This window comes from Amblyomma mixtum, chromosome 7, assembly GCF_055824585.1.
Source record: "Amblyomma mixtum isolate Tamu chromosome 7, ASM5582458v1, whole genome shotgun sequence".
Taxonomy (NCBI): Eukaryota; Metazoa; Arthropoda; class Arachnida; order Ixodida; family Ixodidae; genus Amblyomma; species Amblyomma mixtum.
This window is the reverse complement of record NC_143018.1, coordinates 59,380,681-59,397,227: the sequence shown is the minus strand read 5'-3', so window position 1 is coordinate 59,397,227 and position 16,547 is coordinate 59,380,681. Positions and strand designations below refer to the sequence as shown.

Here is a 16,547-nt window from a genome sequence, read left to right as displayed (position 1 = left end):
AGCTTCGCGGTCGGGGTGTTCAGCGGCGTCGACATAGACTGCTGTCTGATCTGTTAAATATTTTTTGTGCAGAGACTTAGCCCTGTGCTTGCGGCGAGCGACATGATACTCTGGGTGCATATTTTTAGGAAGAGGGGTAACGATAAGGTTACTGTGGATATGGTGTGGAAGCTCGACCCTGTCGAGTGCGGTTGTTTCGAAGCGTATTCCAAGCTTGTCGAGTGTGTGACGTCCCGTGGAGGTGTGAGCGAGACGCTCGTACTGAGAAGTGAGATGAGCTTCCGAGAGCTCTGTCACAGTGTTGTAGACCCCTAATGCCAGTAGTTTATACGTGGGGGTCCGGTGGGGGAGATGAAGAGCCGCCTTGTAAGCCTGTCGAATAAGGCAGTCAACGCGGTCCTGTTCCTGGCAGCTAAGGTAGAGGTAAGGGAGGGTATATGTGAGGCGACTGATAACAAACGCTGCCCGTTGGACAAATAGCTTAAGTTAATTGGTCAAATAGACGCTATAAATTTTCTTACCATCATCAGACATTCACTTTTTGTTCTGAGCATTCGACACTTTTGGACTCCCTTTATTTGGTTGGTTAGTTGGTTTTAGACGATGGAAATGACGAAGTAACTGTCTCACTTGGCGGACACATGAACCGTGCCGTAAGGGAAGGGATAAAAGAGGGTGTAAAGAAGGAAGAAAGAGGTACAGTACTGGAGGTCCCCGGAACAATTTCGACCACCTGGGAATCTTTAACGTGCACTGACATCGTAGTGCACACGGGCAACTTTTGCCTTCCGCCTCCATCGAAACGCGGCCGCCGCGGTCGGGTTTGAACCTGAGTACTTCGGCTCGGTCGACGAGCGCCGTAACCACTGAGCCGCCGCGGCGGGTTTCCCTGTTTTCAATTTTAGAGCGCAGTTCTTTGGCGCATGTTTTTGCGTTTCGTGGCGGCCCCGTCGTCCGTTGTATGCAGCAGTGGACACCTTATTCGCGCTTGAAGCTGCGAAACCAATGGAGCGGGTCCTTGGAAAGCAGAGGGAAGGCTATAAATTGGTAGATTGCTTTTTGAAAGGAAATAGTGTGTCTCACATAATTGACAACGTTGTGCCAGAAAAGTGGCGCTGAAGCCATAGGCTGTCGGCGTTCATTGGTGTTAGCGTTGAAAACGTTTTACACTCCAATCATTTTAAGGAAAGGAAGTGCGCATCGCTCCCTGGGTCAGTGGACACCTGAATCGCGCTTATAGGTACGTGGCGTGATGAGAGAGAGATGACAGCCGCCGTGGTGGCTCAGTGGTTATGATGCTGCCGCCGCGGCGACTCAGTGCTTATGGTGCTCGGCTGCTGACCCAAAAGACGCGGGTTCGATCCCGGCCGTGGCGGCTGGAATTTCTTTGGAGGAGAAATTATAGAGGCCCGTGTACTGTGCGATGTCAGTGCACGTTAAAGAACCCCAGGTGGTCGAAATTTCCGGAGCCCTTCACTACGGCTTCCTTCATAGCCTTAGTCGCTTCGGGACGTTAAACCCCATAAACCATAAACCATAAACCGACAGAGAGATGACAGTCAAGAACTGTCATGACAGCCAAGAACTGTCCGTGGAGTGTTTCTTGAACTAATATGTGTTAAAAATAACAAGTTGTATGTAATTGTACATACATTTCTTGCAACAATTCTTTGCCTAGCTCAGTCTATCAAAAAGCTGAGACAGCTGATGAGCCGCACTCAAATTTTGCTTTACGAAGTATCGTAATCGTCGGCAATTTTTTTTTTATTTCTTTGACTACAATATCAACTCCTCATCGCCTATCGCACGCCAATCATGAATCACTGCAACCACAAATTACCACGATCTTTTGGTTTTTTTTTTGTCACCCCTGAGGATTTCCGACACGCGGTGCCGACTACACCGAAGGCTTTTCGACCTAACGAGGTGTGTACGCTGTCGAACCCCAGGTGGTCGAAATTTCCGGAGCCCTTCACTACGGCGTCTCTCATAGCCTCAGTCGCTTTGGGGCGTTAAACTCCAATAAAGCATAAACCATAAAATCGACGGGCCCACGAAGCTGTTCACCGAGCTAATTTGTGACGCCGCGCGCCGCAACTGCGCCAGGGCAGGGTCAGGTGAGATGGGACCAAAAAAATTCGCTGTAGCTTAGCTTGGTTAAGCCCGGTAATTGCGAAAGCAATATCCGTACCTACGCTATGGTTCAGGTGGTAGTGTAGCTGGTGGTGGTGCTTGTGGTTAAACTTGTGGTGATGCATCGGTTATACAATCCAATCCAATCCAATGTAGTGTAATGTAATGTAGTCCAATGTAATGTAATCTAATCTCATCTAATCTAATATAACCTAATGTAATATAATCTAATCTAATATAATCTAATGCAATCTAATTTAATCTAACCTAATCCAATATGATACAATCCAATTCAATCAAATCAAATATAATCTAATCCAATGTAATCCTATTTCATCCAATCGAATCTAATCCATTCTCATTTAATCTAATCTAATCCAATCTAGTTTAATCTAATCTAATCTAATCCAATCTAATCTAATGCCGCCGGTGGTGGCACCGCCACTACTCGAAGACGGCGCGAGATGGTCGCCCAGCTCTTCGGCATGACGTCACACAGAGGTCATGCGAAAGGTCATTTCATGTGCACCGCCGTCGACGCCAAAGGCTTGAAAGTGCAAGTAGTAAAGGTTTCGCTTTAAAAGAACAACTAGGCAGTGGCTTAGATCGGGTTAAGCCTGGATATACAAGCGAAAATCTGCAGATGTGCTTGGTTTGACGTCATGGCTGTCGCAATTGGCGCACAATGCACTGGGAGCACCACAATAACGGTGAAGGCGTTCGGCCGTCCACACACTGCCTGGACGGAAGCGGAGGAGGAGACGCGCGTGTAGTGAATACGGTGCTGTCTTAGAAGGTTGCTTTAGAGACATGTACTGTGGTGTCCATTCCTTTCGGGTGTACACCAAGATATAAGATACAGACATTTCCTTTCCTTAAAACAAATTCTCATTGGATTTCATTTTTGAAGGCCCTTACGGCGCGGTTCGAGTACGCACCGAGATATGAGACACAGGCGCCGTTTCCTTTCCTTAAAACCATTTTTTTTTTTCATTTTCCTTTCCTTACGGCGCGGTTTGGGTATCCACCGAGATATGAGAGTTTCCTGACGCACTGTTTGTCTTTGATTTATTTTTGATTTGTGCCGCGTGTGACGTCACCCGGTTTCGCGCATGGGCAGCTGTGGCAAATTTTGGCTCCGACGGCTCACGCGAAGCGCGGCTGTGGTGCGGGTAGTGAGGCTCTTCGCTTCAAAAGGGCAGGCGAAGGTGAGACAGACGCACAGCATGGAGCGCGTGGATGATCGGGGAGAAAGGATAGGGAGGGGGGCTCGGAACAGAAAGGACAACAGAGAAAGGGAGTGCTGCGCGTGCCAGTGCGCGAGGTAGCGAGCACGTGGGCAGAGCGAGACGCCGTACGATTTCGATGCCTAGCAGTCAAGGCGTGCCACAGTCCTGGGCTGCCTTTGTTTGTGGTCGCTGCCCCAGGAGCAAGCTGGGCCTTGTCATATGTTCGAGCTTTTCGAATCCGAGGTCACGGCTTAAGAACCAGCCGTGTTGTGCTGACGGTACTGAGCTGACCTGACAGAAGCGAGCGAGGACGACTCGACGTGGTGCCGCCGGACTTCGCCCCTTTTCGAACAAAGCACCACCGCCGGCACCGCGACCTGACCGACCACAGCGGGACTTCATGAAAATGTGAGCCGTGCCTTAGACGTGTTCATTTCTTGTAGCTTTCAGTGCTAATGTGTTTTCTATCGCGTTAACGGTTCGTAAGCGTCTATTACATCTTCAGTGGGCACGTAGCGAATCCACGGGTGTTGAAGTTCGCCATAAACGGGCACGACGCTTAGCGAGAAGGCACCTCATTCAGCTGTGAGCGTCATGGATCAGTTCGTTAAGTACTGGTGAGCCGTCACGACATGGCTCCTTCCCTGCACCGCCTTTCAGTAGCCGCATATAACGACAGTCTCAGACGACCGCCTTCCTGGGAACGTGACTTTGGACGCGAGCCTCACCCGCACGTGCCTTTGCCTGTAGTGGTTCTGATGGACATATTATTTGCCGCTAGTGCACGCTCCCAAGGTGGTCTAACTCTTTCTCGCGCCACGTGATGCGCTGTTCCGCCTCAGCCATACATGACATTGAGGCAAATACCTTTAGCACGTCATCGAGCCGCGCAGCAGCGTGTGCGTACTACATGCGTTCCCCTCCGCCGCTGTACGCGCCGGCATCGAGCGTCTGCGATTACGGTAATGCGTATATTATGGTAGTGCGTGTATGGTTCTGTGATCCACGATGACCTATCGCCTCTGTCCTCCGCACCGGCGATGGTTGGCACGTGATCGGAAGGATCAAGAAACAAGGCAAGCGCCTGCTGTTCGAGGTCAGTGAACGTGAAAGATAGCGAGGTTTGGTTTGTGGACTGTAACGTCACAAAGCGACTCAGACTATGAGGGACACTGTAGGGAAGGGCTCCGGAATTTTCGACCAGGTGGGGTTCTTTAACGGCCAGTGACATCGCACAGTACACGGGCCTCTAGAATTCAGACTCCATCGAAATTCGACTGCCGCGGTCGGGATCGAACCCGCGTCTTTGAGTTCAGCAGTCGAATGCCATAACCACTGCCAATCATTTGCCTCAGAATGTTTCGGATGGTGTCATACGATTCAGCGTTTCGTGCTAGCTACGTTAGAGCCTAGATCGTTAAAGCCTGGTTATAATCGGGAGCAGCCTATCATGAGCGGTTCAGGTGTCCACCAAGACAAGTGAGACTGTTACTGGACTCTTACTGCAGTCATTTCCTTTCCCCAAAACAATTTTAGAGCCCAGCTCTTTGGCGCCCGTTTCTGCGTTTGGCGGCGTGGCCGTTATGCGTTGTAACCAGTATGCCAAACCAATGGAGCGGTGCTTGGAAAGCACCGCTCTGTAATCGTGCCTCTGTAAGCTCTGTAATCGTGCCTCAAGCTACGTGGCTGGCGGTAGTGACAGATGTGCGCTGCGTGCGTTCACATTGACAACGTTGTGCCATTTTAAGGAAAGGGAATGCGCATAACTCTCTCCCTGGGGAAGTGGACGCCTAAATCGCAATTATAGGTAAATCGCAATTATAGGCACTTATAGCTGATGAAAAAATTCAGAGGGGACTTCTACTGTGTACTGTGGAGGAAGTTGGAGTGAAAGAAGAAAGAGAAAGAGGGGCCCTGATGAAAATAAAATTATATTTTAGGGAAGAAAATTACGCAGTAACTGTCTTACATTTCTCGGTGGACACCCGTCATCCAGGCTCTGGATATGGAGGCCACAGTTGGCACAATTCCAGCCGGCGGACGGACACCGCGAGAATGGGCGGACACCGCGAGTATGAGCCATTAAAGGCTTTCGCCTTAATATGTGGGCTGCAGGCATTGACAACGCTGTGCAGAAACGCCGTGCTGAAGCCATAGACTTTTCGAATTCATTGTGTGGTGACAAGAATGCGGCATTGGGAGAGGGGCAAGTAACTGATTTTTTTAGGGTTCTTCCATCTGATTAACAGTCCAACTTCACATTTCTCTCGACAAATATTGGTGATTATCTCCGCTGCTTTTTCCTCAAAGCACTGCCATCCTTTGCTCTCACATGGGCTCAGCAATGGCAGGTATAAAATGGGGACGGAGGTGGAGTCCTGGAGATGTACTACACAGTGAACGCACTGCCTTGTAGCATGGCCCATTATAGTTCGTTTTGTTTTGCCCAGGTCCGTGGGTAACTTAAGCTAACTGTATGGAACCAGACGTCGTGTAATTTTCGCACCTCAGCCTGAGCACGTGTTGCCGTCTTTCGCAGCATATGCCGGTACTGGTTTATGCTAGTCGGCTGAACTCGCTCATAATTTAAAGTACGCACGCAATGGACATTGATATGACGAGGACGACAAGAGTGGCAACAATAAGGCGGCACTCGTTCCCATGATGCATTGCGCGTGCTGCAGCGTGCGCTCTGCAACGAACGGGACGATTGCTGGTTCCCCGTTGGGCTTCGGGTCTAGGGAGCTGACGCCACAGAGAAGAAGCCTACGCTGACTGGGCACACCGGGACCTTCGTCTCCAATGTGGGCCCGCCCATGGCTGAACCGGATTGAATCGGAGACAACAGCCTGCTACAGGGTCGTACCTCCTCCTGCCGGCACGAGACAGGATCGGCGAGCCATTGTCAGAACGTGGTATTTTGAAGTGAACAGCTTCATTAGGCTAGTTGGAGTCTGTCGTATGCTCCATGATCAGAATTTGCCCTAGCTGCGCATGCGCAGAACCGAGGGACGTCACTGGAGAGGCGCAATGTAACAAACAAACAAACGAAGACAAACAAAGACAAACAGTGCGCCAGGAAACTATCTCGGTGGACACCCGAACCGCGCCTTAAGAGAAGGAAAATGAAAATTTATTCTAAGGAAAGGAAATTCCTGTCTCTCGTATCTTGGTCAACACCCGAAAGGAGTGACGTCACACGCGGCACAAATAACCCGAACCGCGCCGTAAGGGAAGGAAACTGAAAACAAAATTGGTTTTAAAAAAAGGAAACGACTCCTGACTCTTTCATGTCCCGGTGGATACCATAACCACGCCGTAAGGGCCTTAAGAAAAATTAAATGAAATGAAAATTGCTTTTAAGGAAAGAAAATGCCTGTCTCTCATGTGTTGGTGTACATCCGAAAGGAGTGCACACCACAGTATATGTCACTAAAGCAACCTTCTAAGACAACACCATATTCACTACACGCGCGGCTACACCGGAACGGTTCGCTTTTTGAAAGGTCCCCCGACAAATAAAAAACCCCTACACAACAGTACCCTTTTCCAGCTGTACTGCAAGTCTCGGCACACAAGTGACGGAACACACCGGAACCTTCGTCTCCAATGTGGGCCCGCCCATGGCTGAACCGGACTGAATCGAACACCACAGCTTCCTCCTGCCGGCACGAGCCAGGATCAGCAAGCCATTGTCAGAACGTCGGATTGGTGTTCTAATTTCGATAGACGCGCCTCACGTTTGTACAGCGTGATATTTATAACTTGTGGCGCGGAAATCGCTTTGTTCATAATGACTGACATAGTTATAAAGTGACGAGGTCGCATCATTTAGCCACTTGATGTCATTTTGTGCGAACGAAGTTGCCTCCGCATGTCGTCACATGACCAGGTTATCACATGACCTGGCAAACCGGACGACTTGCGGTTAGGTGATAACCTGGTCGCCTTTTGAAAGATCCCCCGACAAATAAACACCTACACAACAGTACCCTCTTCAAAGCTACGGTGCAAGTCGTGGCACGTTATGTAAACGATCGAACTTTTTGCTGCATTTAGCTACTGTTCGGTGTAGCGCTTCGTGCCGCCTCTGCAGTACACTTATGTTGCTTGTTACAATGCTCCTCAGTGGTCCTGCGGCATCTTAATGTTGCACACATCCCTAAGCAAAAAAACATTGACACAGACTCGTAATTCAGCCGAACTTTAACGCAGGGCGAAAGCTGCGTGAGACATTTAGACATTTAGAAAGGTTAGACATTTCTTTCTGTTGTTTTTAATTTTATGTTGCTTTTAGTTTGTTCATATTTATTTTTTATTTGTTTTCTTTTTGGCTTCTTGTTATTCTTGGTTTCATTTTTATTTTGACCCGCCGCGGTGGCTGAGTGGTTATGGTGCTCGGCTGCTGGCCCGAAAGACGCGGGTTCGATCCCGGCCGCGGCGGCTGAATTTCTTTGGAGGAGAAATTCTAGAGGCCCGTGTACTGTGCGATGTCAGTGCACGTTAAAGAACCCCAGGTGGTCGAAATTTCCGGAGCCCTCCACTACGGCGTCTCTCATAGCCTTAGTCGCTTTGGGACGTTAAACCCCAGAAACAAACAAACAAACATTTTTATTTTATTTTTTGCTTTAATTTTAATTTATTTTGTGCTGCGCTGCTTCTCAAGGTCGTTTTGCACACTCACATCAATTTGAAGAACGCGAGCAGTAGCGTTTTCGCCATAAAATTCCGCCTCTGCTGTACCTTCCGGTTGCCACCCCACCGTGACACCATCAATCTGTGGCTTCTACGCAGACCCAATGGCGCGCCACCACATGGTTTGGAAATGTGCGGGCACCCTTCACCTGCACATCCGCCGCCACAGAAAAGCCGTGTCGGATTATGGGCTGTGTTGTCCAGCCAGCGGTCTGCTTTTGAACTGAGGCCCACCTTCGATGGCAAGAATGGAGGAAAGGTACACTTCTTCCCTTTTTTTGCAAAGCGCTCCAAGACACATTGCTACGATGTGGATTGTGTGGTGCCGAGAAACATGTTGCGATATAATGAAACACGGTTTCTTGTTCTAGTGGTTATAATCTAAATTTCGAATGCCTTTTTTGGTGTCTGCATAACGCATCCGGTTGTTTAATGAGGGCCAGGTGCATCCTTAGTGGTTGGCTGGGCAATCACATGGGTAGTGTGAACCTCACCTTTTTTAAAATATGCAATGCACACGTGGCAGGTTGAGAGGACAATCGTCGTTGTTGGCTGTTTGTTCACCGAAACGTGAGGAATCGTGATGTGAATTGTGCACATGTTGTACTGAGTACGTTGTGCCGAGAAACACGCTGCGATATAGTGTAGGACTTACCCTGTCTCCATGAACGCTGTTCCATGCGGGGCATAGTGTGTCTGTTATGGACGTGACGATGGTGGACGTGAGACGGTGGTAGCTGTAGGCCTTTTCTCTTGCATGACAATGTGTAGAAGAGAATTTTCATCTCGGTGTTGTCTGAGCGCACCCGTGGCTGCGTGCTTGTTCTCGACGACCGAGGATCCCGAGGCGCCAAGTTTCCTCAAATTCCGCGGAACCTAACATTGTGCCTTAATTTGTGGGAATGCTGGCTTTCCGCCGTCGCCTTTGCGCGGCTGTTCCGGCCTCCCGCGTTGTTTCTTCTCTTTCCCTTGCTCCCGCCTCAGGCGGTGGAGAGGCGGCTGGGTGACTAATCACTGTCATTTAGCCACAGCTCCGCCCCGGCTCCCCAAGGGCCTTTGCCATTGGCGCCTTTTGGCGGGAAGTCGGGATCCGCTGGGCGGCCGCGCACCCCGCGACCGTCCGAGCGGGGCCCCGAGAGAGAGATCCCTCCGAGACAGCGTAAGGTGCGTACGTTACTGTTTGTCCGTGCCGGCCTTTGCCGTTCGGACCAGTGCTTACTCGAGCTCGCCCGCACGTGTCCTCTGACCTGCAGCGGCTCGAGCCTGTCCAGCGGGGTCCAGCGACCTCTGACAGGCGTACCTTGCGTTGAATGCCCACTCTCTCTCGCAACCGGCCCAACGGTCGACACGAGAGAGAGATCACAGCACTGCCGCGGGGACATTCTCCTGCAGCGGCGTGCTAGCGGTGCGCATTGCTCGAGTCGCTTCGTGCGCGCAGCGGAGCCTTGCTCCTCGCGCGCCCCCGGGACGGGGTGACTATTGAGTGTGTGTGTATCAGCTGGAGGACGATGTGAATAAACGTCTCCTTTGTGAACTTGGAGGCCTATTTCTTTGCGGCGAATCGCTCTCCTCCCAGCGGAGGTTGAGTGCACCGCATCGGTGTCCCAGTGGTGTGTGGTGACGGCTGATCGGGGCCCTTGGCTCGCGCGAAGCTCGAACCCGCGGTGGGTGGTGGCCTGTGTCCACGTAGGAACCCACAAATTACAGCCTACAATACTGCCTCCGGCTGTAAACTTTAACAGATGAACGGGGGCATAATGCCATGTTATTATTTATATCAAAAGGTAGAGACACCAATATCCTGCCCATGAAAACCAATGGGGCCATTAAAGCCTTGCAGTTTTAGCCCAATAATAGCTTGACAGGGTGTAATCTCTTATATACAGAGCGGCCAACTCACATGCGAGCCAATGTAATCTTTCAATTCCATTTTAGATGTCTGGCAGCATAACCTACCAGCACAAAAATATCGGTACCAATCTGCCACGACTGTTTGCCTCTTGGAAGTAAATGTAGGCACGTTTAGTGAATGCACAGATGACTAAGCAACGTGCCTTCGAGTCATGTACTGAGGTGTGCGTGTCTAATTTTTATTATAACCATGTAAATTACACACCCCAATTAAGCGAGTAGCGAAGTAAATTTTCGGGAAATTTCCTTTGTGCATGGCATGCAGTCTTAGTGCCATCATGTGGCACACACTGAAACCCAAAAGCGCATAGTACGGTGATGGTACAGCAGATGGCGCACGTCTAGTGAATGCACAGATGTCTTGTGAACGTATATTCGAGTTATATCCTGCACTGTCTCGCGTGAGGTTGTCGAAGTGATTGAAATTCCACGAACCTACAGCAAACAATCTACAGTGACCTGTGTCGTGCCCTTCATATGCAGCTCTCGAAAGGCACCTGAGTCGCTGCTGTCTGTCGCCTCGTATCCCCGGACAAATGACCTATCCTAGAGGGACGAGGGCAGCGCCACTTGTGAGCAAAACAAGTATTTCGATGCTCTAAACTGTTTTGAGCAACATTGGCCAGTTCATCTGATTTGGTGTATGGGGATGTAATATCCCAAGGCGACTCGATCGAACTGTGGGGGACGCGGTAGTGAAGGGCTTCGAAAATTTCGATCACCTGGGGTTTTTTAACGTGCACTGACATCACACAGCACGCAGGCCTCTTAGCATTTCACCTCCATCGAAAGGCAACAAACCGCGGCCAGTATCTAACCTCCGTCGTTACCAAAGCGCCATAACCACTGAGCCACCGCGGCGGCTTGGACAGTTGTTTGATGCCGCAAGTAGCGGGAGTGCCTACTCAGTGACAGTCGATGAAAGTTGACAAAGAACTCTTCAAGTTGTTTAAGACCCACGAGTCATTTTTTCTTCCGTGCGCCTCATCGGACCTTGCTACATACTTGCGAGTTCGACGAACTTACCACGTTCAAAATATACGTGCAGGCCAGGCGCTTCTGCCCAGCACCTTCAAAGGGTACAAGGTCCAGAAATTTGACGTCACACAAAGCTCGGTTAAAGTGTAGCGGCTTTTCTTTGCTCCGTGCTTCTGCCGTGCATGGTTGCACCCATTCCGACCGCTCTGTCTTTCATGCTCTCTGGTGGGTGTTTTTCGACATTAACGCATGGGTCGCTGTTAGTAGCGCTGTGTCTTCCTAGCTGAAGATTTATGGGATTGTTTTAGCGCGTGGGGTTCGTATGAAGACATTGAGAAAGTGTCTCGAGGTACTCTATGCCAGGAAATCGCGACACACCAACTGCGAGTTAATACGGCACCGTCGCTGCAGAAACGTATGTGCCATTTCATCAGCCCCGTATTTAACTACCGAGGTCACATCCAAATGTGCAAGGGATACTGTTTCTTTTTTGGTCGCCTGACGTTGAGGAGAAGTGAACGTGTGCCGAGATTGCCTTAACTGCAAACCGCTCCACTTGCTGGGCGATATTCATTGCCGATATCGCAAGCCAGGAGATATCCAGATATCCACAGGGCTCTTATTTGTCGGCAACAGAGCTGAACACGAGGGTGTACGAGCACGTAATATAAAACCTGCTAGTCGTCGAGAGCTAGCAATAAGCTTCGACGTTGTGACGACACTTAGCCACATCACGTGATGCGCCGGCCTTGTATATTCTAAGGGCTGCTATCTGGCGTCCTTCCGCCATAGCGGCGAGCGGATTCCAGAGAACAGGCACTGCGTTCCCGGTAGTCGTTGCTTTCGACACGGCGTCGCGCTGCATCGCCAGTAGAAAACACACGCTGCGATTGATGTGCAGTTCAAAGGCCACTAACGACGACTACTTCAGTCGCGACAAAATCGCGACCTTGAACTCGAGCGCCTTAGTGATGACCTCATCATGTAAAGGCACGCTGCGTGTGGGTCGCGATTCACAGACTGCAGTCGTGAAAGCTCTGCTCTGGAGATTTCTAAAAATGGAATAGGCGATATTGACAACGGTGAATTCATTAGAGTCTATGTTAACGCTCTATACAAGACGGATAGTGAACTGAACACTGCATTGTTGACGCATGTAACTTTGGGCGGGTGTCTGTGCTTAGATATTTAAAGTGCACTGGGCCACATATCGCACGAGACTAATGCCAAAGATTGACCTCACTGTTGGTGTGTTAAATAAATCCAATATTAGCTGTATCTTCATCTCTAATAACGTTCAGTCACCCCCTCCTTCGGAGTGCTGCTCGCGGTTCTTCTAATCGCTAGGTTCAACATAAGCACGTAAAACAAAAGAAGCTACCTCATAAGTGCAAAACAATAATACCACGTCTTGTGGGCCATTTCTGTGAAGACTGGTTCATGATATGAAGTAAGAAAGCATATAACATAAACCATTCACAGAAGCTAACAGCCACAGAAACCAAGGGGCACAGGGGATTTTTTTTTCAAATTAATTTATTTATTTTGTGTTGTTGATCAACTTAGAATATTACTGAATATGTTATCGCTTAAAGCTAATTGATTAGAAAAGCAGAAGAGAAACAACCACATGCCGCCGGTGGGATCCGAACCCACGACCTCCGGATTATGCGTCCGGTGCTCTACCTCTGAGCTAAGACGACGGCTGTCAAACCTTCTGCTTTCGGGGGTATTTATGTTTACAAGTAACCTAACCTTGAGAGTGTTCATCAGCGCCACCCACGTTCATAAGCGGCGGACGTAGAACGTCGGTGGCGCTGGTGAACACTCTCAAGGTTAGGTTACTTTATCCCAGCGGCGGAATGTGGTTGTTTTTTCTTCAGCTTTTGTAATCAATTAGCTTTAAGCGATAACATATTCAGTAATATTCTAAATCGATCAACACCACAAAATAAATAAATTTGAAAAAAAAAATCCCCTGTGCCCCTTGGTTTCTGTGGCTGTTGGCTTCTGTCATATTTATAACGAGCCCCTCATTCCTCTTCCCTTGTTTGCTTATAAACCATTCACGTTAGACTTCAAGACTGCGGCAGTGCAGTCAGGGGAGCAAGGTCCGAATGCGTTTGCATTTATTATTGCTAGTGGTGCTCAGATCCAAATACAATAACGTGCTTGCCTATTAGAAAAGCAATTGGAGCCACTCGTTCATTTACTATGCAGCCGCTCTTGTTTTATTCACCTGGTATTGCATGCCGCAGCAATACTTCAAAAAATTGGAGGCCCCGGTCGTTATGGTAGGCTATTAGGATGTCGCAACTTAAGCGAGCTGATTTGTTTGTTACCATGTATACACCGCAACAAACCTGGACTGAGCAAAGATGCGACACAGCATTCTGCCGTCTTTCTGTAGTTAATGCATTGCAAGGTGGAGGTAAACAGACATCTCTAAGAAGTGTGATGTTTTTTTTTTGCAGGCCTTCTTCCCGCTGTCAGTCTGCCGGTGGTGATCTCTGTCGTGGCCTGCATACGCAGCTGTCGGCACGCACCCTTGAAGCAAGCCTCGGCCGTTGCTCAATGTGTCCCAAGGAATAACCAAGATCCAAGGGACCTGAGAGATGGGATCCACAGCGGCACTCCTCCTGTTCCTCATGGTGGCGGTGCCTTCGAACCACTCCCTCGGCAGCGCTGCCGCTGTTCATCATGCCGGCAGCCTCCGCCGCACAGCCACTAACAATTTACAACCACCACAACAAGCGCCAGCAACAGAAACACTGGAGCCCCATGACCTTCTCATGCCTCAGATCACACTGCAAGAACACGCACAGCGCGAATCTCCGGGAAGCCCACAAGCACAACAAACACAAAATGACAGCGAACAGAGCATACAAATACGCGACAGATTTGATCGAATGCGTGACCACAGTCCACACAACACAGAGAAACCCGAGACAACTGCGGTCATGCAGCGATCACTACAAGAAGATCAACATAGTCATTGCGACCTCGGCAGCCATGGCAGCACAAAACAGCGGCCAAAGCAAACGGGCAGCAGAAACATACACTACATAACGCGATCCGCCTGGAGACACCACCGCGACAACATTACCGACACCTGTGCAATCATTTTTAGAAAATGGCGTTCTCCACACCGACACTATCACCAGCTACAACAGACGTGCATATTGACAGCATGAAAACCTGACCAGTGAGGAGCCGGCAGACATCTGTTCATATTGATTACATCACCTGACAGTAGGAGACAACATGAAAACCTGATGAGAAAGAGCCGGCACACACCTGTTCATCTTGATTATGTCACCTGACCGTAAAAGACAACATGAAAACCTGATCAGTGAGGAACCGGCAGACATCTGTTCATCTTGATTATATCACCTGACAACATGATAACCTGATGAGAAAGAGCCGGCAGACCTCTGGTCATCTTGATTATATCACCTGACAGTGAGAGACAACATGAAAACCTGATTAGTGAGGAGCCCGCGGACATCTGTTCATCTTGATTATATCACCTGACAGTAAGAGAGATGAGCCTCTACTTTATGAAGACGACTACCAACTTCACAAGCAGGACAGGACTTAATCCCAGAGGACGTTGCACCTGCGACGCAAAGGCTGGAAGGAAGCTCATGGATTGCGAGGGTGTGCTTCGTGGGCATTGTGCACTGCTTGCCAGCATTTCCGTCATTGCTGCTCCGTCAATGTTGCACCACAGTGTGGGATTCGCCCTCGCAAGAGACTCTCGTGCAACACGGTGAGCTTACTCGCAACCTACTGATTTCTAACATGTGGAGAATAAGGGAGTAGGGTTTTAACGAAGGTAAACCGAGCACACGTGCTTAAGTATGTCTTTAGCCTGGTTGGCGTATCCGTGGGCATAGGCAGGCTGATGATGATGAGATGATGACACTCTGATCGAGGTTCAAGCTAATGTGATCTTTTCGCGCCCCAGTTGGTAGTTGAAGACTACAGTGTGCAGTGCACAGCGCAAGTGTGTTGCCGTTTAACAGGTGGAGTGATCGGATGCCGCAATAGATGGCATAGTGCTGTGGTGCAGTAACTAGCGCAACTGTTTATTTCCGCATGGGATGTTGCTTTCCTATATTTATGAAAGGTCATCCTCAAGGTGATTATTACAGCTGGCGCGACACTCCTTCGAAATTACCTGAGCTTCTTCCCATTGGCTGCACCTTGCGCGGCGCTCCTCCGAACTAACCCGCGAGCTTACCTGAGTTACACCGAGGCACAAGATTCTTGCCTAGGAACGCGTTAAGCAGTGCCTTCGCGCTTTGCAGAGCATGTTTAAGCAATGTTTGAGCAAAGGGATTCTAGGAGACTGGATGAAACGGGTGCCTGGAAGCGAGTTTAACATGGTCAAGAATGGAAAATTGCACTTGGCAGTCACCCGCCGCGTTGGCTCAGTTGTTACGCTAGTCTACCGAGCCGCAGTATCCGGGTTCGACCCCGACCGTGCGGCTATGTTTCGATGGAGCCGAAACGCAAAAAGCGCCTGTGTGCTGTGAAATGTCAGTGCGGGTTAATGATATTGGGTGGTAGAAATTTTTCCTGAGACCTCCACTACGGCACCTCTAAAGTTCATCTTTCACTCCCACCTTCCTCCCTTCCTTTACGGTGTGGTTTCGGTGTCCGAGATACGTTAGAGAAATACTGGTCCATTTCCTTTCCTCAAAAACCAATTTCCCTGTTTCCCACTTGGTGATCTTGAGCATTTACTGACACGAAGAAAGCCAAGCTATTCAGTTCTTTATTCAGTTTGTTCTTTATGATAAAAGCGAATTAACAGGTGGCGACTAAAGTTATGAAGGAATTGTTGCACCCATTGTGCTTGTGGTGGTGCACAATAGGTAGCATCAAAGAAATGATGTTTTATGACGTGAAATTATAAAGGCGGTTAATATAACCTCTTGCTGCTTCAGGAAAATTTCATGAAGGAATTACCATGTGTAGCGGGAAAACTACTACCGAATTATTTTCTTGACTCCTTCCCCAGAGCATATTTAGGATCGTTGATGAAATGCAAAATGAAATCCTGTGTAAAGTACGTCTATGTCTCCAAAGAAGAGCATGAAATATAAGTTTCAAGTCATGAGATTTTGAATGCACGCTCCCTTTTTTCCACTTGAATGTACCGATGACTGAGTTACCTCCTCAAAATTTCACCAGCGCTGCGACGAGGAACAAGAACAGAGAAGGAAGATAAGGACAAGCGCTACTAACAACTGAAAGTTTATTTGAAAAAAACACAGATTACATGCACACAACTCACAACCCAAAGAGCCTGCGCTTCCCGCAAAAAGCACGCAAAAGAAAGTTAAGAATCTAGATACAATTCTCCTGACGCAGCTTCGGATTTCACTGGATATTTTGTGTGCGGCACGGTGAGTTCACATGCTGCTCGCCGATTTCTAAAGCGTTAGCTGAAAGCTTATAGCATTTCCGCCATAACAAAGCGCCTTTTGGTCGAACGGGTCTCAAGAAGCTATTTCCAAGACCGTGAAAGCCAGTGTTCATCCGTAAACGTAGACGCCCGATCAGCCCATCTGCGGTGTATCCTTCCTCATT

General features: G+C 49.1%; 1 protein-coding gene and 1 non-coding gene across 10 annotated transcripts in view; one reads left to right on the top strand and one right to left on the bottom strand.

Moving 5' to 3' along the window:
- The window catches only part of LOC149336202 (uncharacterized), a 222,140-nt gene that overhangs the window by 168,278 nt on the left and 37,315 nt on the right, over nt 1–16,547 (top strand). The window contains exons 3-4 of one of the 9 annotated variants that reach the window (XR_016284233.1): nt 8,157–8,316; nt 13,421–14,718. The exons of the other annotated variants lie outside the window; for them this stretch is intronic. The gene's annotated coding sequence lies outside the window, so the exon portion shown is untranslated. The remainder of the gene's footprint in view (nt 1–8,156; nt 8,317–13,420; nt 14,719–16,547) is intronic. 9 annotated transcript variants of the gene reach the window in all.
- TRNAM-CAU (transfer RNA methionine (anticodon CAU)) lies at nt 12,578–12,652 on the bottom strand. The gene has a single exon. It is a non-coding gene; the product is annotated as a tRNA-Met (tRNA).